Below are 23833 nucleotides of genomic sequence, written 5' to 3' on the forward strand. Positions count from 1 at the left end.
GTAAGAAGAAAGTTGTCGATCCTTTCTCCAAGAAAGATTGGTATGATGGGAAAGCTCCCTCGACCTTCACTTTGCAATCCATTGTTAGATATGATCAATGCTCCACCCTCATTAGGTGCTACCAATGATCCATGGTGCTCAAAGTTGTAAGGTCCCCATTATGAGGAGAAGCCAAATGTGAGCCCGGACATTGGTTGAGTCCTGACTTGTATATCAGATGAGGTCTATGTGACCGGATGGCAAAAAGGTGACTGTTGTGGGTCTAATCTTTGGGTTAGACGGAGTGGTTAAGCTGGTAGCAACTCGAGGCGCATTGCATCGAGTTGCGGTGTAAGGGAGTTAAAAGGGGCCCCTATTGTGGGGTCCAGGGGCCACGGAAGCGGCCCCTGGATGGGGAGTCCCAGGGGGACCAGCGGCCCCCCTGGCGGGGGTCCAGGGGCAGCGCCCCCAGCCCGATGGTAAAGGGAATATTCCCTGGAATATTCCCTGGTTGAGTAGTGGAGGCTCATATGGCAAGTCGGTCAGCAGGCCCCGACCTAACGACCTTCGCGGGCTATAAAAGCTAAACCCCTTCATAGCCATCTCTCACTCATCTTTCACCCAGTCAGAGTTGTTGTTCTAGCTAGCCTTAAGCTCTTTACCTATCTTCTGTCTAGATCGCCATCTAAGCTTCACACAGTGGAAGCGCATGGGTGGACAAAGCCATCTTTGTATCAGTTGTTTGAAGTTAAAGAATTTACTGATTCTCCTCTTATCTGTTGTGTACTCTCTATCTCTTTCTCAGATTCTGTTCGCTGCGCCGTGTAATATTTTACATGGTATCAGAGCCCAGGGGGCTCTAGAGATCGGAGAGCGTGCAAGAGGCAAAGGCTTCAACAGCAAAGAGAAACTATGTCGACTCCGGGAAGCAGTTCTGGAGCATCAGGAAGCGGTGTAGGAGGTGGTGCTGCTGTACCGGCTATTCAAACACTGAGGATTCGTCCACCAACCTTCAGCGAAGGCAAGTTAGATGGTACAAACTACACCTTGTGGAAGTTCAAAATTACAACTATCCTTGATTCTTATGAGCTTCTGGAGACTGTGCTGGGGACTGACGCAGAACCACAGCCTACCCCCGACCCATCAAATCCTAGTGTGATGATTCCTTCGAATGCAGATCTTCTACGAGCTTGGAAACGAAGGAATGCATATGCATTGTGTGCCTTAGTTACAAGCTATTCTGACAGTGTTCTGACTTTGATTCAGCATACAACCAAAGCGTCAGAGGCTTGGAATGCACTAAGGAGTCAGTACGAAACACGAAACCAAACAAGGATTCAAAACTTGGAGAATCAACTAGCAGCGGAGAAGTTTGCTGAAGGAGAGACGATTGAAGCATTCATCACTCGGATTTAGAATCTGCGCGACCAGATGGCTGGCGCTGGGATACAAAAGACTAGCGAAAAGCTAGCTCGGAGGTGTCTTCGAATTTGTCCACAAAAGTTTGATGGACTAGTAACTGCCCTTAATACTCAGGTGAGACCTCAAGCTTTGACTTTTGAGGAGTTTTGTGCATTATTAATGGAGGAGGAGTTGAGGCTAAAAGCTCGAGAAGAAAGCAACAATGGAGATGCTGCATTCTCTGCCAATGCAAAAGGCAAAGGTGTTTCCTCCACCAAAAATGATGGTGACAAAAAGAAGAAGGGTGGCAGAAGAAGTTTCAAGGAGAGTGCTTCTACTGCAAGAAGAAAGGACATGCAATTGCAGATTGTCGTGTCAAGAAGGCAGATGAAAAGAATGGTACCCTTAAAAGTAAAGGGAAAGAGATAGCCAATACGGCTGAAGCAGAGTTGGAATTATTCATGGCGACCATTAAGGATGTGTGCTCCTCAGCGCAAGAAGAATCTACCACTGACTCATGGGTGTTGGATAGTGGGGCCTCCCGTCACATGACCAACAAGAAAGGTCTATACAATTCTATGCAGCCTCTACAAGAATCCATCACTGTGACGGTTAGAAATGATGCTAAATGCCTTGCTGCGGGCACAGGTACTATTTCTTTTGTTGCTGCAAATGGTGAAGTCAAAAAGCTTTCAAATGTGTTGTATGTTCCCGAAATTAGGAGAAATCTCTTATCAGTTGCTGCCATAACTGATCTTGGTCATGAAGTGAGGTTCAAGAAGACAGGTGTAGAAATTATTGATAGTGCTGGAACAATTGTTGGCAAAGGAGAAAGAAGGAACAACCTGTATGAGCTAAGTGCTGTTATAGCCACCGCTGGAGTGGGCACAAGTAAGCTTTGGCATGAAAGGTTTGGACACATCGGATTTGCAGTATTGAAGGAGATGCAAAAGCAAGGTATGGTTGCTCACCTACCTACAATAACTGAATTGAAGGAACCATGTGAAGCTTGTATGATGGGCAAGCAACAGAGAAAGGCATTTCCACAAGAAAGCAAGAATAGAGCACAGGCTCCTCTAGAGTTGGTGCATGCTGACTTATGTGGTAAGATGCCTACACAGGCCTTGGGGGGATCTTCTTATTTTATGTTGATTGTCGACGACTACAGTAGGAAGATGTGGGTGTACTTCCTTCGTGATAAGGCTTAAGCTTTTGGTAAGTTTAAAGAATGGCTAATACTTGTTGAGAATGAAACAGGGAAAAGTGTGAAGAAATTTAGAACAGATGGTGGTGGTGAGTTCAACTCAAAGGAGTTTGAAGGCTTTTGCAAGAGCAAAGGGATCAAGCGTCAATTGACGACGCCTCACACACCTCAATAGAACGGTGTTGTGGAACGCAGGAATCACACCATTGTGGAGATGGCAAGATGCATGCTAAAGGGCAAGGGATTGCCTAACCATTTTTGGGCTGAAGCTGCTAATACTGCAGTCTACATTCTAAATCGGAGCTACACAAAGGCTCTCAAGGGAAAAACACCTCATGAGGCTTACACTGGTAAGAAACCATCTATTTCACATTTCAGAATTTTTGGATGTGAATGTTATGCACATGTTCCAGATGAGAAGAGAAACAAGTTACAACCAAAAAGTAGAAAATGTATCTTCTTGGGTTATAGTGATGAGCAGAAGGCTTACAAGTTATATGACCAAGAGGCAAAGAAGATCATCGCGAGTCGTGATGTGGTGTTCAAGGAGGAGCCGCATACAGTGGAGGAGGAGAAGGCAAGTTCTTCCACTTTATCATCAATCGAAGAAGTAGTCCACTATGAACCTGTCCCGAGAGCTATCCCTATCCTTAAGGTGGAGGAAGCATCATCTTCAGATGATGAGGAAAAAGTTCACCAACCTGACATCACCCCACCGGAAAAGCCATTGCCGCGCTGGGTGAAGTAGCTCTATGACCACAATAATCCTATGCCTGCATCTGTTGAGGAGAAGGCAGATGGACCAAGGAGGTCTCAGAGAATAGAGGAGCAAAGGAGGGCTTCTGCCCACATAGTCAATATGGCCTTGATGGTTGAGATTATGAGAGAAGTAAAGGAGCCAACTGACTTAGAAGAAGCACTTGCAGATCCATCATGGAAGGCTGCTATGCAGGTGGAGTATGACAGCATAATGAAGAATGACACTTGGGAGCTAGTGGAATGACCAACAAAGCGGAAGGTTATTGGAACCAAGTGGATCTGGAAGGTAAAGTACAAAGCTAGACTGGTTGCCCAAGGATTTTCACAAGTTGAAGGGTTTGATTTTCAAGAGTCATTTGCCCCAACTGCCAGAATGACCACTATTCGCACGGTACTTGCAGTGGCTGCCCACAAGAAGTGGCCAATGTACCAAATGGATGTTAAGTCAGCGTTCTTAAATGGTGACCTCAAGGAGGAGGTGTACGTGGCTCAGTCACTAGGGTTTGAGGCCCCCCATTCTGAGAACAAAGTGTATAAGCTGAAGAAGGCATTATATGGGCTGAAACAAGCCCCCAGAGCATGGTACCAGCGGATAAATAGGTTCTTTTTAAACCTAAACTTCAAAAGATGTGCCTCAGATGCTAACTTGTATGTTTACAGGGATGGTAAAAAGTCTGTAGTGATTGTCCTATATGTGGACAACCTTCTTATTACAGGTGACTATGAAGATATGATCAACCAAACTCGAAAGGCTTTGAGTTCTGATTTTGAAATGACAGGCTTGCCGCACTATTGTTTGGGGATTGAAGTCTGGCAAGAGCCAGGAAAGATCTTCATCTCTCAGAAGAAGTATGCATGGGAGATCTTGAAGGCATTTGGCATGACCGAGTGCAAGGAGATAGCTACACCTATGGAGGTGAATGCAAAGTTATCCGTCGAGGATACATCAGCATTAGCAAACATTGGGAGGTATAGGAGGTTGGTCGGCAGTTTGATCTACTTGTGTAACACCAGACCAGATATCAATTTTGCTGTTGGTGTTTTGAGCAGGTTCTCAAACAAACCTCATGAGAGTCATTGGAAAGCTGGGATGCGGGTGCTCAGATACTTGAAGAAAACTCTTGACTATGGTATCACATACAGTTTCGGAACTTCTCTTGTGGGAAACTGTGACTCAGATTGGGCAGGAGACATTGATTCCAGGAAGTCAGTTTCTGGTTATTGTTTCTCTTTGGGTTCAGGAATTTTCTCTTGGATTAGTAAGAAGCAACCAACAATGGCATTGTCTTCTACCGAAGCAGAGTACAAGGCAGCTTGTTTTGCTGCATGTGAGGCCGTATGGTTGAGAAGGATTCTATGGCATATGGGAGTGTAGGATGAAGAACCAACTGTGTTGAGATGTGACAATTAGAGTTGCATCGCCATTGCCAAAAATCCAGTGTTTCATGCACGCACCAAACATATAGAGATCCAGTATCACTATGTGCATGATTTGATGGAGGACGGGATAGTGGAATTGGTTTACTGTCCAACAGAGGAGAATGGAGCATATATCTTCACCAAAGCACTTACGAAGGATCTGCTTCAAGTTCATCTTCAGAGACTCGGCATTGGGCTGAGGAGATAGTTCACCTATGGGTGGACATTGAGGGGGGGTGTTAGATATGATCAATGCCCCACCCTCATTAGGTGCTACCAATGATCCATGGTGCTCAAAGTTATAAGGCCCCCATTATGAGGAGAAGCCAAATGTGAGCCCAGACATTGGTTGAGTCCTGACTTGTATATCAGATGAGGTCTATGTGATCGGATGGCAAAAAGGTGACTGTTGTGGGTCTAATCTTTGGGTTAGATAGAGTGGTTAAGCTGGTAGCAACTCGAGGCGCATTGCATCGAGTTGCAGTGTAAGGGAGTTAAAAGGGGCCCCTATTGTGTGCCGGGGGCCGCGAAAGCGGCCCCTGGATGGGGGGTCCCAGGGGGGCCAGCGGCCCCCCTGGCGGGGGTCCAGGGGCAGCGCTTCCTTGGAATATTCCCTGGTTGAGTAGTGGAGGCTCATATGGTAGGTCGGGTCAGTAGGCCGACCTAACGACCTTCGCAGGCTATAAAAGCTAAACCCCTTCGTAGCCATCTCTCACTCATCTTTCACCCAGTCAGAGTTGTTGTTCCAGCTAGCCTTAAGCTCTTCACCTATCTTCTGTCTAGATCGCCATCTAAGCTTCACACAGTGGAAGCGTACGGGTGGACAGAGCCATCTTTGTATCAGTTGTTTGAAGTTAAAGAATTTACTGATTCTCCTCTTATATGTTGTATACTCTCTATCTCTTTCTCATATTCTGTTCGTTGCGCCGTGTAATATTTTACATCCATTGGGAAGACCCTGGTTACAAGGACACAAGGGACCAAGATTGCAGCTGATGGATTGAAAGGACGAGTGTTTGAGTGCTCACTTGTTGATCTTTAGCAAGATGAAGATCAGTCAGCAAGGAAGATAAAGCTTTGTGCAGAGGATGTCCAGGGGAAAAATGTCCTCACGAACTTCTGGGGATGGACTTCACCACTGATAAGTTGAGGTCACTGGTCTGCAAGTGGCAGTCTTTGATTGAAGCCCATGTAGACGTAAAGACTACCGACAACAACTACACCTTGAGAATGTAATGCTTGTAGGAGAAGAAATGGAGCTGAATACTGCTGTATGTGGTGCTTGATCTGAAGCTTAGCGAGCAAGGAAATGTCCCATGCTATCCATTGTAGCAGAGAGATGAAGATCCTAACAAGAAATGGAGTAGAGATCTTGGTTGCACCATGAAAGCTTGAAGAGAAGCTTGAAAATTGAAGAAGAAGAAGACTCACTTTTGGAGAAGTAACACCATTTAGACCTCTGTCAAGTCCTGTAGTGACCTCCTTCACCCAAAACCCCTAAAATTTTGCCTCAAAGTTGAAAAAGAGCTGCTATCTTTGTCTGTCTACCTCCATTTTTGGTCCAAGCTCCATTTAAGACTCCAAGAAAGGCTGCCATGGTCTGTGTGGTCTTCAAGAAAGCTGCCATTAATGCTCGTGCCTGTAGTCCTTGTGGTCCAAAGATATTTGGAAACTCCCCTACTACTCCCTGTACTTGTGTACCTGTGACTCAAAATTCCATGTGACTAGAAAGTTGTAACTGGGTAAAATGAGGGACTAACTGGGACCAAGAACCTAGGCTCTAATACCAATTGTCAAAGAGAGGACTTGGGAGAGAGAAAGAGGAGAGAGAAGACTACAGAGAAGAAGAGTAGAAGAGAGAGAAAGACAGTTACGAGGAGAGAGAAAGAATAGAAATAGAGAGAGAAAGACTAGAAGATAGGGAAGGAAGACACGGAAGCTTGGAGAGCAAGGTGAAGGAGAAAGAAGACTTGTATATTTATCTCATGATAAAAAATTAAGTCTCTCTCACCTTATATACCAACTAGTGTAGGTAGTATTTCCCCGTTATTAAATCCCCCTCTTCACAGGATACATGGAAGAGGCTTGACACCTTGTTTGGTGCACATTCTAAAGCATCAAAGTATGGCCTCTTGATTGATTTTTTCAAGCTTGAAATGAAGTCTAGCACATCACTTGCCACACATCTGAATTACATGGAAGGACTTCTAACCCAACTTGCAGGAATCAACATTAAAATGAAAGAAGATGTTTGCATCGGTGTTCTACTTTAAGAGTTTTCCTCTTGAATATAATAATGCATCAACAACTCTAATCAATATGCCGAACCCTGAACTTGTTTATATCTAGGAATCACTATTAGAGGAGGAAAAAAAGCTGAAAACTAAGGAAGAACCAAGCATCTCTAGAGATGAACATGCATTATATGTTGGCAACAGGTACAAAGGCAAGAGGAATCATCTCTTTTATGAATTCTGCAAAAGGATCGGACACACCGAGAAGTTCTGCCACGCCAGAAAGAGGTCCCAAAATGCCTATCTAGTTGCACTCAAAGAAGAAGAAGAAAACGGAGCAAAGGAAGAAGAAGAAGAAGAAGACCACTAGGAGAAGGACAAACCTCATTAGTCCTTCTATTCAGATAAACTTTTTTAGCTTGGTATTTCCTAGCCCTAGTGCTTCAAACATAAACTTATAAACTCCTCAAATAAGCCTTGTACTAAAGCCTCTATACACTTTGTGAGGCCCCTGCTACAATCTCTGGATGACCATCATGTTTGTGGTACCCACACTTAGCCTTTTTTGCGACAGCCTCTGGTGTTTTTCCATGTTTATGGTGTGCCTACACTTTGCAGGTGTTGCTTTCCCTTAAGCCTCTATACGCTTTGTACTTCTGGTTGTGATTAAGGAGGGGTGTTGAGATATTTGCAATCACACCTACTTCAGTCCCTTTGTAAGGAGTGGTGAGGGACCAGAATCCCATATGCACAGTAGGAGAAAGTGCCACCACTCAATTCCTATAAAGCATTGTACTTGCACTCTTTTTCAAATGCAATGATAGTACTCTTTTCTTTCCAGTAAAGTGTCTATGTCACTATACACACACAAGATTGTGTTTATGAGTCCAAGTCTCAATCTTGGAACCTAATTGACTTGTGTGACAATCTGTCTTTGTTTGGATCAATGTCTTCGTGAGTTTCTTCTTCCTCTTTCAACCTCCATAGCTTCCACATCTGCCATGCTCTAGATCTAGCATATTTTAACATCTACCACTTATGGCTGCATCCTAGCCATAGCATCTATATAACAAGAATGCTCACCACAATCCATAACCATGATATAATCTAGAGACAATGTATACCTATTTGGTGGTCTAGACCCCTATAAACCTATGAAAAACTGACAACACAAGCCTCTAGCTATCCCATCTATCTATTCTATAAAACATGAGGTTGTCCACCATCCCATGGCACTCCCACCTCAACATATTAGGTTGTCCAAGTCCTTTATCATGTGGAATAGGTTGTACAATCTGCTTATGTGATGGCTGTTCATCCTCCTAAAAGACACTATAGATCTCAAATGTTTTGATAGGCTATTTACATGTCTTATTCTCATTAAAGATGCCATCATGGCTCTATACTATCCTTCTAGATTTAGGATCCTATAGCAAGTGATACCCTATTTCACTTGACTCTCCATAGCCAATAAATACACATTTCTTGGACTTAAGATTAAGCTTACTTCATTTGTCCCTAGGTATATGCATAAATGCATCACATCCAAAAATACACAAGTGATCATAATGTGGTCTTTTGCGAGACTCTAACTTCTTTGATATCTTATCTTCCAATGGCTTACTAGGAGACGTCTTGATCAAATGCACTATTATCTTTATAGCTTCAACCCAAAATCCATTAGTGAGATCAGCATTAGAGAGTATACTATGGGTTCTTTCTTGAATAGTCCCATTTATCTTCTCAACCACACCATTATGAGTAGGATTCTCAGGAGTTATCAAATCTCTTTTGATACCATGGCTTGCACAAGAGTTTGCAAAGGTATGCGTACTCTCCACTATTATCAATCCTCAAGCACTTAAGCTTCTTTTCTAATTGATTCTTTGCAAATGCCAAGAACTTTTAAAATGCAATGAATACATCACTTTTCTTATGAAAAGGATAAGCTTGTTGAAAATAGGCCCTTCAAAAAAGTCTCATAAGAACCTAGTCTTGCCCTAGAAGGGGCCTAGAAGAGAGTCATCTATGATGTAGCTCTTCATCTATCCCAAGTGACATTGGGATCATTGATGATGTAAGCAAGACACTTGCCTCGAACAATATAAAGAGGTCATTGATCTTTAATTTGTGCATGCCTTCCTCCAAGCATGAAAGATGGATGTTACAAGCTTCACAATCTACAATGCACTCCCTTGATCCTCAAGCCCTCTACGGCCTCCAAATTCAAAAGAGAAGCATAGGCATAGGCACGAGAAGGCACTAGGGAGAAGAACAAATGCTTTACCACATGGTCCCTCACCCTCACACTCTCACTCCCTCGCTCTTAATCTCACCCTCTCCCTTACTCTCTCTCTCTCTCTCTCTCTCTCTCTCTCTCTCTCTCTCTCTCTCTCTCTCTCTCTCTCTCTCTCTCTCTCTCTCTCTCTCTCTCTCTCTCTCTCTCTCTCTCATAACGGTAAAAAGTAAGAAGGAAATAACAAGAAGTTTGCACACACATGAATATCTTATTATTTTCAATCTCATACTTTAAATACACTTTTTTAGGGATAGGGTTTCCCCATCTCCCTTGGGCATTAGCCCCTCCTTTGGGCCTTGTGACCAATCATTCCTCTTAGATGCAACTTAGACTAATATAAATGAATTGTGCATGCCTAGCCTTTGGTGTCTCTCTTAATCATAAATAGAACTTATATAGGAGGATCTTGGCTTTTGCTATAGCATTCCATACAATGGTCTCTTTTAAAACATGATAATTTTTTCGTGAAAAATAGTGAGCCTTTAAGGTCATCTTAGTTTCCTTTGTCTCTTTTTTTTTTAATGCAATTAACATTTGTTCTTCTCCTTGTTGAGTGCTAGTCCCATGGCACTCATGTCAAAATTAGCTGAGTGACTAGCGAGAGATACTAGAATGAGGAGGTCCTAGTGAAGGTGGAATATGCATAGGAGGTGGTGTGGAGCTGGATAGGTTGTGGCAAAGAGTAGGTTGATGCCTATTGTCTTGGTGGATGAAATCAGAGTACTTGCATGGCATTGATATCAATTAGTCTTTTAGGGATCAATTCATTGTACCTATATCATATTATTGTTCTCTTAACGTGATTCTTATTTAGTCCATTCCAATTTTTGTCAAGCCTCATGTGCATATTGTCATGACAATATTCCATTTCTTTCCATTATAGCTCGATTAGCATTGTTGTGACTAGCCCCCAACGTGGTATTAGAGTAAGAGCTATCAATTAGGTATCTTTTCTAGCTAAGCCTTATTACATTTAGTTGATCCCACATTCAAGGTAGAGCATCTAGTACAAGTTGTGACTATTTACCTCCCTTCAATCTCCATGAATATAGACAACCAACTACCCATCTAACTTGGAGGACCCATAACTTTTGATTGAGGGTATATTAGCTAGAGCTCTAAACCGAGGAAATATTTTCCAACTTAGGCCACTCCTCCATGCCACATTCATTGCCAACATTGCACTACCTACTAGCTAGCATTGTCATTTTTTGCAAATCTAGGGCAAATTTTGCTAATTGTGAATAGACATGATCTCTCTTCCCACACAAAGCTATGTTAGGGATTTTATCCCTCATATAGTCCCTCAATTCTACCCAAAAGGTCTCCCAAAATTTTTATTCCAATTGTGAGGTATAAGAAACTCTCTTAGGATACCTCTGTAGGCAACCATAGCCAAACTTATCAAGAGCTCACATTCTCTTATTTCTCTCGCTTGTTGAGCTTTTCTAGTGAGTTGTACCTTCTTCATAAGCATTTTTCTACCATTTTCCACTCTTATTACTTTTCCCCAAGCCTTACTATGGATTCAAAGAAAACCAAACTTGATGGAATTGCCTCCTTTACTTGTTAAGCATATATGAAGGGGTATTTCATGAAGAAGAAGCTATGGTATGTTATACCTTGTGCTTAAAGTCAACAATCTAGAGTTGCATTAAGATCTTCTAGAGTCACTAAATATTTACAACTCAAGATCACATAACTCAACTGAGCCCTAAGCAAAAGAAGAAAGATGAAAAAGTACTAGGAATCATTCTGACTAGCCTTATAGATGAGCTTGTTCGTGCCCAATACTTATTTGAAGCATGGCATACATTGGAGACTACATTTGGAGCCAAATGTAAAAATTTCACTACTAGTCTTAGGATTGGCCTTTATGGTTTGCAAATGGAAGATGAAAAACTTGTTGATAATGTAGTCTAACAAAATGAAAAGCCTGAAGATTCAACTTTTCAATGTTGGAGAACAAGTCAAAGACACAGATGCTATAGCACTAATACCAAAGATTATGCCATCCAACTTTAATCAAAGGTTCAAAATCTTGAAAGAGAAAGAGCCACTTCCAAGCCTAGAGAGTGTATAGATTCTCTCCTTGAAGAAAAGAAGAGCATGGGATTGACACCCTATGAAGGAAATCTAGCCTCCTGTTTTATTCGAACGAGGAACTAGGACCATTGCAAGCACTCCAAGAAGACAAAACACAAGTCAACATACTACTTCACAAAGTATCCTTGCAATAATTTTGAAACACTAAATCATGGAGCAAAGTATTGTAGAGCACACCAAAGGAGTCTACAACAACAAACATGGTGGAAGACAAAAAAAGAAATTCTAGCATATGCTCAAACCTATCTTGACTATGCATTTTGATCTACACTTGATCTACATCAACATTAGAGATTAGCTTTTGTTTTGGTAACTCACTAATTTTTGGTAATCTTGGACTTAATTTTTAAGTTTTAGAAGTCTCTTCCCAAGTAATCTTGAACTTTTTGCTTGAGTTCTAGAATTTTCTTCCTAGTAATCCTAGTCTATGTGGGCATTATATGGTATTTAAACTTTGTGAACTTGGACTTCATGTTTTAAAAGTTCTATATAGTTTTTTGCCTTGTCAAAGTGAGTATCACCTAGAACACATATACATTATCTATTCTATCTAAGTATTCACCCTGTTTACTCTAATTATTATTTGGGCTAGGGAGGGTGTTGAAAATAGACTCTTCATATAGGCTCATTAGAACCTACTTTTTTTTAGAAGAGAATGAAGTAGGTAGTCATCTATGATGTGACTCTTCACCTACCCCAAGTGACATTGAGGTCATTGATCAAATGTAAGCAAGCCACTTGCCACAACCTAAATAACAGGACATTGAACTTCAATTGTAACAATCTCTCAATAACAACAGTGAGCATCAAGATTAACTTTGTTAGATGTCTATTTCATTTGTATCAACTTCTATTTAGTCCATTCCAATTGCATTCAAATTTCATGTGCATCTTGCCATTACAATATTTTAGTTCTTTTCACCATAACTCAATTTAGCATTGCTATGATTAATCTTCATGTTTCTAACTAAGCCCAAACCTTCCTTATGTTGTCATTGATAAAAGTGACAAAATACAATGCTCCACCCAATGAAACCATAGCCATTGGCCCATACAAATCTCTACGAGCCAAATTAAGACATTATAATCTTCTACTCCCATTGCCTCTCTTATATAATATTTTAGTTTACTTTCCAAAGAGACAATGCTCACAAAAGCTAAGATAAAAAAATTTAGACAAGCAAGATAGTCTAAATGATACAAGGCTTTCCTTCCAATGATTGACATATGCCCTAAATGACTGATGCAATAAAGAGACACATGGTTGCTTAATGAACGGTTTCAAGATGGTCTATAATATAATAAATATGCAAAGGATACAACATATTAGTTTTACTTTGACCCAAACATAGATCCCTTACAAATCTTTCATGCATGATCACCAAATATTGCTCTAAGCTACAATCAGCAAGCTTTCATGTATTGGTGAAACTTTTTATCAAGTCTAGAACATGTTGTATATTCTAGAAGATAAAAGAAGAACCATTTGGCAATGACAAGTGTTTATCCTTGGTGTCAATAATATTACATGCACAGTTGTTTCCAAGACAAATTTATCCTCTTTTTTCAACATCATAAATAGAGAACCACTTCCTATGTGGAATAACATGAAATGGTGCTCCAAAATCTATGAGCCAAATCTAAAACATGCTATTATCCGTGGCAATTAAGAATGCATCATCAAAAAAGAGAATACAAACAAGACATCACCATCCTGCCTATTAATTTTCTCTCTCCATATCCCTCTCCTTTTCCATCTCTCTCCTCCCCTCTCTCTCTTTGCCTTTCCATTCCCCCCTCTCTCTCTCTCTCTCTTTCCTTGCCTCCATATCCCTCTCTTTCTTTTCTCTATTTCCCCATCTTCCTCTCTCTTTTTTTCAATATTTTTTCCCTTGCCTTTCATCTCAACCCCTCTCTCTCTCTTTCCCTCTTTCCCTCTCCCTCTTTTCTACCTACATATCCCTCTCTTTCTTTCTCTCTCTTTCCCCCTCTCTATCTCCCCTCTCCCTATCTTTATTTTTCATTATTTTTTATTTTTCTCTCCCTCTCTCTTTCTCTTTCCCTCTCCCTCTCCCTCTCTCGCTTTCCCTTGATTTTTATATATGTCTCTATCTCTATCTCATGCATTAATCTCCTCAATCTTTACCTTACTTCTCTCATTGTCATTGTCCTTAATTTTCTTTTTTCCTTTTTGCATGTTATTCCATTTGTAGAAATCCTTTTTTATGTTTACCTTCTTGTTACAAAGTAACATTCTATATCCTTTATGATACATGACTTACTTTTTTGTTTACCTCTCTCATGAGAGTTTCCCTTAGTATTTGATATTCCTCTCACCATAATTGCACTTGGAGCACCAAGAGGAACACTAAGAAAATGGAAATTTTGATTCAAGAAAATTTATATTGTCCCACTAACAAGCATGTTCATTATACTTTAATTAACCACAAGAAGAAAAAGAACACTAAGAACAATCAATCTTCATGCAACATCATATATTGAATCTCCCATGGATTTATCACAACAAAACTTCAACATATTCTTCATAGAAACCGTGAAAGAACCAAAACAGCATAAAGAAATGATCAATTTTTAATGAAATTCATCATATATTATTCATATTTCATCATCTTCATAGTCTTCCTCTCAATCTCTCTCATGTAGATAAAATGTTTCTTCCTAGAAATTGGCTATCTCTCATACACACTCTCTCACATATGCTCTCTCTCAATAGTACATGAGAATAATAAAGAATGATCCTCAATAAGCCTCTCTTGGTTGTGGATATCCCTCCCAAGAGCTATGCTTGATACTGATATGAAGAGTTAGTAGAGCCACTATAGTGACCCTTGGAAGCTCATTAGTGTCACTGTTACTTTAGTTTTTAGTTCAGCTCTTCATTAGCTATTGCTTGTGCTTCTTTGAGCTATTAAGAACTTCCATTATTCTCATTCTAATATTAAAAAACATTCCCAAGATAAACTTCCATCCATCAGAACACTTACAGAAGCATACAAAAGACACCAGAAAGCATATAGAAGCTCATTAACACACTACAAAAGGTCTACAATAGGTATAAAAACCATAGAGCTCAAACCAAAACCAATTCGAACCATAAAAAACCATCTAAATCACTCTCAATCATTTCTCAAACCACTCATTTACAATCACAACCTCTCAAAAAGAAAAAAAATCAAAACAAAGACAAAACAGACCCATTAGAACCTAGCTAACAGACTACAAAACCAATCAACACATTATTACTCAACTAAAAACCACTATCAGCTTCTCAAACCTACTCAACCCATTCCAACACACTTCAAAATACTTCAAAACTATCTAAAAATAATCAATCAGCAGAAACCAATAAAAAACCACCCAAAATCCAACAAAAACTAGCTAAAAATATAGCCATTTTAGCTTCAATATATTCCCACACTTAATTAGGGAGCTTTCTTGTGTGAGCTTGAAAAAAAGGCTCTAAAATAACCATCCTCAATCATCAACTCTAGCTCGAATAAATTCGTGATTCCTTCTAATAACCTATATTCAATAAACAATTTTGACAAAAGTAAAACACCTTGCATCCATTAATTCATCCTAAAAAGGTAAAATCATGATAAATTTGTAAATGATATAGTAGGTTTCTTCATCTTTCCCCATTGCAACTCATAAAAAACCAAGAAATCACCAAAGAACCACCATCTCGATAAGCTTCAATAAACCACGACCCCTTCATACACAACTCACATACCACATATATAAACTAGACATAAAATAGTCACTTGAATGGCACCTCCAAAAAACATAATATATTATTATGGCTTAGCAAAGATACATCAAGAATCAATGGAGTGTATCACACTTGAAAGATAGTTTCGGAATTTGTCTATGGAGAGGGATTCATCCATAAATGTCTTGGCAGGATTTTGAAAAAATTGCAAACAATACATTCTCTCTATAAGGACAATATATCTACTCGAAAGACATAGAGCATGGAAATACAATATGTCCAACTGCTGGTGAGGATCTACATTAGCATTAAGATACAATTTAGGTACTAGCTTTTGATCATTATGAGAATCACATTGCATGTACACTAAGTATAAAGCAAAATAAGTATCCAATCTAATTAAAGGATTACTAGACTGATGATATATCAAGGAAAATTGCAAATAACTCTGATAAGCTTGTATGGGAGTCTTCCATTTCCCTAGAATGACAAGCTAATTAATCTAGGATCCCGTTAACGAATCTGTTAGACTCCATCCTCTATGTCTAGATATCTACAAATCAAAACTTGAGTGGCTACTACCAACTAAGGCAGATAAAAAATAAAAGATAGGGAAGAAGGAAGGAGAATAAGCATTAAAGGATGAAGTGATAGATATACAAAATCGTAAAAAGAAGAAAAGCTTAAAGATGAAGATTTAGTCAGTTTAATAGAATGTGACAAGAAAGGAGTTAAGAAATATTTTGAAAAAGTGGATAGGAGTATAGAAAATGGTAAAGGATGAGGAGAAAGTTAAAAAACATGATCTATGATGAACAAACGATGAGTTAAAAAACATGATCTATGATGAACAAACGATGAGTTAAAAAAATAATTTGGGGATCTAATTGAGGTTGAAAAAGAAGACGAGGAATGTTTTATGGAGTGAATTGAAGTATGGATAAATAAGAATAAAATCTATGGGCTATTTGTTGATAATAAACAAGTGAAGATACTGATAGACCTAAAATAGATCAACGATTGTATGATTCAAAAAAGGATGTGTCAAAAGGAATTTGTGCAATATTATGGGCTAAAAGATCCTTCCTCACTTGGTTAATAGTTTGTAGATGTACGGAGGCTTTTATTTGTCGAGGATTTAGGCAACAAAATCTATCATTGGATGCCAAGAAACTTTAGGACAATCAAACACTTTGGATGAATAATCTTGGAAAATCTCATCTATCCTTATCTCTAGATTTCAAACATAAAGAACAACTTGTAAAATAATATCCCCCATATACCAAGCCAAATCCTCATCCTCTGGAATCACAAGATCACCTCTAATATACATATAAGCCATCAACATGGTGTCAAGTGTAATAGAAGCTTCAAATACCATTCCTAACTACTTCCACAAGGAGTTTAGAGGACCAAGCACCACTCCATCCATCCTTTGGAGAACATAAATCCATAATGGATAACTTCATATAAAAGGCTAGATTTTGTTATGTATAATGTAGAAAAAGAGTGATCTAGCAGAATATATTCCATAAATTGCTCAAAGTAGATCCATAAAATGTCCATTCTAGATTGTAATCTCTCCATCTTGGATTGAAATAGTAGACATAGCATCACACTATGTTGAAGAGTAACCAAGTCTATATCTAACAAAGAAGGCATTGGGGATACACTAGGGCTTGGTGGAATAGGTAGGAATAGAGAGTAACTGAGCACCCTATTCTTTCAACTCCTTGATCTCGGTATTTTGACTATCAATGGTAGAGTTTGTTGATTGTAACTCTAGTGTCTATGCATCAATTAAAGCTTGGAACTCTTGGTTTTCATTAGAAAGACGATCTCTTTTCTCAGTAACACTAGCTTCTCGAGTTTTTCCTTCAGCTAATTACGCTTGCAAAGAGGATATTTTCGCTTTTTGGGCTTCTTACAATTTAGTATATTGCTCTATTTGTTTGAATAGATTAGAAAGGGTCCTCATAAAAAGAAGAATATAACCGCTGAATACAGACAATAAAATTGATATCTCAATGGAGCTTTTAATATCCTTATACAAGAAATGAATGGCATCTCCTACTATTAGGTGGTGTAGAGAAGGAGTTGACATGTCTATATTACCATCTCTTTGTAATTAAACAAATTTGTAGATGTAAGGTATGTAGGAAGAGTAGTTCTTGATGTATTAGGGATTGACATTGGAGAAACTCAAGCTCGAACACTTTCAACCATACACTTTAACCACTTTCTTTGGATCATCAAAGGAGGAGGAGAATCATTATCTTTAGGGATGGGTTCATGATCTTCTGAAGGAGGAGGAACCACTAGAAGGGTTCCAAAAGGTGGTGAAATTTCCTTGGTAGGGGTAGAGTATGTCAGAAATGCATACAAATATGACCCATAAGTGACATTAGTCACATTATCCCTAGTGGGCTTGATAAAATGTTGATCTATTTTTGCATAAAGGTACGAACTCCAATCAATGACCACTCCTTTAAGCATCATTTTGGAAGTAGTGAACAACTCCTTGGATAAGTAATTGAATGGAGCCTTGGTAGGCACGAACCTACCTCGAAGAAATTAACACAATAGATTCCAAAATGGGTTTGAGATCATTGCCATTGAGACACTTGAGATGGTGATAACTTTCTAAGGATCTAGGATGGTACCGGTTTGTTTCTACAACACTTTGATAATGTCCTCATTAGCTAAGAACTGATGGGTTGCATTGACTACCCAAACAAACCATATTCCTATAGAAATTTTGACATGCCTCCCTAGCCACATGTGCGACCAAAAGCTTCATGAGATGTGGCACATAGGTATCCTAATCCCCATATCAAACAATAAAATAAACAGAAAATACATACCATACCCTTGACTACAATATTATGACTAGTAAAATACCAAAAATTAGACAAACCACAACACATGGATACTAGTGAACTAAGAGTGAATGGATCATGTCGACATTAACGGATTAGGAGACTACATCGCCCATACTCCTATGTAGTGCATTCATTGGATTAGTGATCAGTGAAGTGAGTAGATTCAGCTTTAATTTGTGGTGGATTTAAAAAAAAATATTACCAATGGGTGAAAGTTTTATTAGGTGATAAATCTTTTAAAAAAATGATAGTTCCTTAATTACACATTACAACCTTTATTAAATTGATCTATGCATTAAAAACAACCCATAACTATGATCTCGACTCGTAAGGTCTCTAAATGCAAAATTCATTGATTAAAAATTATTGTGTATGTAGTACTTTTTGGCCAGCGCATGTATCAGTTATGATTGGTTCCTTTTAATACAAATTACAATATGTATATTTGGTGTATGAAGCGAGTGCAATGTGAACAACAAGTTTATTTTATTTTATTTTACTTGTGTGCAGGGCATGGATGTGCATGGAAAATGTGATTAGTTAGGTTCATTTTAGGAATTAAATGTGGTTTTTCATGCACTATATATATATATATATATATATATATATATATATATATATATATATATATATATATATATATATATATATATATATATATATGCAAGGTGTGTGTATTGACTCTAATCTGAATGTGCACACTTACAAAGGAACAATCATATCCACGAAGAAAATCAAAATGCAATCCAACTAGTCTGCAAGTTGACAACATGAAGAAGAAAAGAACAAAAACACAACACATATACATTTTCATAAATTTTTTACTTTTTTTAATTTTTTTCTCTTTTTGGATTAAAATGAATCAATTTGAAAAGGTAAATAACAATAAAAAGTGTGGATTTTGAATGGGATTTTAAAGGATTTTTAAAGGTTTTTTCATATTATTATGAATTTTGAATAATTTTTATAAAATTTTTAGATTATTAGTGAATTAAAAAATATTTAGTTTTTAGATAATATTTGATATCCAAAAATTTGTAGTTATATTTTTAAAATTTTTCACTATTTTTCTACAAATTATTTGATTTTTTTGTGTATTTTATTTTTGTTTTTATTTTTTGGTTATTTATTTATTTATTTTTGTATTTAAAGGTTTTCAACAATTTTAAATTAGCAAAAAGATGGGTACCACGGTTCACCACGTTATGCATGAACATCAATAATGAGCCCCATGGCACAGGCAAAACCCCATGTGTGTCCTTATGTGTGAATGGCAGCAAAGAACCATGAATACACATGAATGAGCCACGAACTCACAAAAATTGATGCGAAGGCTGGTGCATAATCACCTATTGAAAATATGGTGCCACGAAGGGAAGAGAGTGCGGTGGTGGGGTCGTTGATGACATGAATTTATGCATTAGAGGGTGTGGGTTTTAGTGTGAATGGGGGGGGGGGGGAGGAGGGGGGCAGTAGGAAGAGGGGCTAGGGAGGGGAAACAGGGGGCAAAGGGAGTTTAATGGGGAGGTGTGGGAACAGGGTTTATGGGAGGGGGTGGAATAACTGGGTGGGGGGGGGACCAAGGAGTGGGGTGGAAAAGGGGTGGAATGGGGGTGGGTGAGAAAGAGGTGTAATAGGGGAAGAGGAGGAGAAGGTGGTGAGGAGGAGAAGGGGGGAGGGAGAGGGAGAAAAGGGAGGAGGAGAAGGAGGAAGTAGAGGAGGGGAGAAGAAGAAGGAGAAGAAAAAGAACAAGACAGAGAAGAAGAAGAAGAAAGAAGAAGAACGAACCATTGCGGGGCAGGGGGATTTAAAATTTTTCCTCTTTTGTTTTTGTTTTTTTTTTTGGGTTTAAAAGTGAAAGTTGAATTATGGGCATCCCTCGTCCTGCATATAAGAATTAGGTGAGGTTTAAAAAATTTAAATATTCGGGATCATATGGGAGCGAGAAGAGTGTGGGTGGGTCAAATGCGACACGATGGACCCAATGGCGCTTGTCATGAGACGAAAATTGGGCATTCATGCAGCATGTAGGGACACTAATAGATGGAAAAGCATAGAAAAATTAATTGGGGATTGATCATACATCGGATGAAGGAGTAAAAAAAAGCAAAAATTGGCAAGATGATTGGAGGGATGGGATGGACAACTCAACCTGTGCTTCTAGTGGCAAAAAGAGACATTCATGTGGAAAAAGATCCAAAAACACACACAAAAACACAATTGAAAATTAATAACAAAAAATCTATTTGCCACTGAAAAAAATGGCAATAAGGAGTTACAATGTTTGATTTGATGAGCCACACTAGGTTATCAAGAAGAACATAGTTTTGATGAGAAACAGGGATGTTCACATGTAAAAATGATAAAAACCCCAAAGAAAAATACATAGAAAGTAATAATGATCAATCCATGCATCGGAATGATGTGAAAATCAAGAATGTTCAAGGGAAGGGGAGAATCAAAATTATAACATCAAACCATAGTTTTAGAGTGAAAATGACACATTCACATGGAAACACATCTAATTCACATAAAATCATTAAAAAATTAATAGCTTATGAACCAGGGCTTGGAATAGCAGGCGGTAAAAGGGAACAACATCTACTTCAAAGGGATGAACATGGTTGTAAGGTCAGATTGTAGTTTTGAGATCATAGGGGATGTCCCTTGGAAATACATCTGAACAACATAAAAATGGTCAAAAATAAATAATGGATGAACTGTAAGTCAAGACATGAGACTATAAAAGGAAAAAATATCAAACTCAAAGAGACGAATATGATTGTAATATTAAAGTGCAGTTTTGGTGAAGCAAGGGTGTGTTCACATGGAAAAATGAGAAAAATCTAAAGGGGAAAAGGAAGATCCTGAGGTATGGGGTAGAATAGGATGGATGGGTGAGGGAGGGACCCCATCAGGGCATAGAAAAGACATTGCATCATTTAAAGATTAGATAGAGAAAAGTTTCCACAAGTGTATGCAGAATAGACACCCAAGGACATCCCCACACTTAAAACCTTAACAAAGCAGTATTGTGAATCAATAAGGACCTAAAACTTGTCAATCAACCAAACCTTTGTGTCCCCACACTCAAACCATGACATACACATATAAACACAATAGGTAATATTAGAAAAACTTGGATCATTTTGCTAGGGATTGATGTGCATAGTCGTTGATGTGCTAGGGGTCAAAATCTTGTGTAGGAGGTACCATGACTTGTCACAAAATCCTTCAATTAGGCTAAGGACCATGCAGTAGCACCCATGGGTACCATTGTTGATGAAGATATGTTAAGTTGTTGAGGACAAAGAATACATTACTTAGCTCAATAGCCACTCATGTGGGAATGATAGAGTGGTCTCTTACTCCATAACTCATGACACTTGAAGAGGAATGAAGGAAACCCATATCTCACCCGATTTAGAAATTGGCATGAGGGATGGCTCAAAGGGAGTATACCAGTGTACACAATTGATGGTCCATCAATGCATCCCATTCCATCTGGCATAGGTACAAGAAGGAAGGCCAAGGAGCCTGGTAGTGCAGTGTACAAAATAGAGTGACATGTCCTAATGTAGTGACAAAGGCATGTCCCATGTGTGCAGAGGGAAATGGAAATGTACCTAATTGCCAATTGTTGGAATGTCTCATAATCCTCATCTCTCAATTGATTGAAGAAAATATTACTCATTCTTAGTCCCCCCTTCATCTCATACTTTATTGGTAGATAAGAAGGACAATCTAGTTCCTCACAACCAATGTAATCCTTACTACCACTTGTGCAAAGGTTTGTATACCTTGTGTGCAATTGATGGTACAATCATGCATCTTGCCCTTTTGTTGGCATACAATGCAAGAAGGAATGCCAAGGATCCTTATAGTGTTATGCATAGGAATAGATCATGCTTTGTGCATTGGGAGGCCCAACTTGTGTATGCAATGCTCCATTGACATATCTCACCTCTCCTTTGGATTTGAAGGGCAAGGACTAGTTACTCATCCCACTCTCTATCTCATACTTTGTTGATGAATACAAAGGGAAGCCCATACTTCACATTCCTATCCAATTAGAATGAATGCTTGCATCACTCAAGGGGTTGTGAGATGAAGATTAGCTTGGGCTTGTTGATGACAATGAGCATCTACTAAAAAAGAGGCATATCTAGGGAGGTAAACAATAATTTATAAACATGGATTGTATGAAGATCTTTTGTTTATTGTAGGAGTTGGACATTTTGCAAAGTGCCGAGATACAACACACAAAGGGAGGCGGATTCGAGACTGCATCCTAGAGAGTTTGACAGACGAGTCAGTTAATTTGTATTGTGGAGTATTACTACATTTTTTTCCATAGCCATCTTCCCTCACATGGTGTTACTATCTTTTCTTGGAGCAAGGCCTGTTATGATAGAAATTTTTCCTTTTTTCTCATAACAATTTATTATTATTATTTTATTTTCTCTTCTTCCTACTCTTGAGGGTGTTGCCACCTTTTCTCAAAGAGTAGGTCAATATGGTAGGGAGCGAAGTCATTTTCTCCCATAACCTTTATTATTATTATTATTATTTTCAATGAAAAAAATCTCAATGTTGAAAACCAACCCCCACCACATCTATTGGATTGGAAGAAAAGGAAATAGAATAGGGGCAAGAGCTACAATAGAGGGTATAGAAGAAATCAATATTTTTGGCAATAAAATCCACATGATAACAACTATTAGAAGCAACATGAGAAGCATTACGAAATGATGCCAAGGAGAAAAAGGGACTGTCAACTGTGATTGTCAAGATCCCTAGGGAGGGCAATACTTCTTCAAGCAATAGCCATTGATTAGGAATGGATCATCAGAATCTACATCCTGCATCTGAATAGAGCCATTAGGGTTTATTGCAAGTACCTTGTAAGGGCCCATTCAACATTGTTGAAGCTTTCCAAGAAATTTACCAAAGTGTGAATCATATGCTAGGAAGAGATCATCTTCTTTGAATTTTTTCTATTTGATGAAGCTGTCATAATAATCCTTGTATTGAGCCTGTGTGGATTCCATGCACTGTAAGTCCATCCTTCAAATCTCATCTAGACATTCTAAGTATAGGAGACAAGATTTTAGGGATCGACATCTCCTAATCATTTTGTGATGGCCACTCACAAAGAGGGAAATTCCAACTCAACATGAAAGATGACTTTTGTACCATAAACCAACTAGCAAGGTGTCTATCCTGTTATGGCCTTATGGGAGGTTCTATATGCCTAGAGAACTTCTATAAGTCAGTCATCCTAATCACATTGATGGGCAGAAATTATCATTGTCAGAATCAAATAGAGGATGTAATTGGTGACTTCAACTTGGCCATTGTCTCTATGGTAATAGGTTGTGGACTTGTGATGGAAAATCTTATAGATCTCTGTAGCTCTTTCATGATCTTTCTTAGAAAGTGTATATCTCTATCTCACTTATAAGTTCTAAGGGACTCCCAAAGCAAGTGATAATGTTCTCATATTAGAATAGAGCCACACTATTTGCCATCATCATATATGAGAGCTTTGGCTTCACATCACTTCATTACATAATTAGTACATACCTGAATGTATTTGTTCTGCTTCCTTTTGGTTAGAGGGTCAATTGGGCCTATGAAGTCAATGGCCCATTTCTCAAATGGTTTCAAGGGAAGGATTGGTTGTAGCAGCATTGCATTGGTTTTTGTAGCCTTTCCCATTCATTCATAGGCATCACATCGCTTACAGTAATCATAGGTATCTTTGTGGAGGGTTAGTCAACCAGTATCTTGCAAGTAGAGCTTTCATGGCCACCA

Source organism: Lygodium microphyllum, chromosome 28 (genome assembly GCF_053477565.2).
Source record: "Lygodium microphyllum isolate KBCC chromosome 28, Lygodium_microphyllum_v1.1.10, whole genome shotgun sequence".
Taxonomy (NCBI): Eukaryota; Viridiplantae; Streptophyta; class Polypodiopsida; order Schizaeales; family Lygodiaceae; genus Lygodium; species Lygodium microphyllum.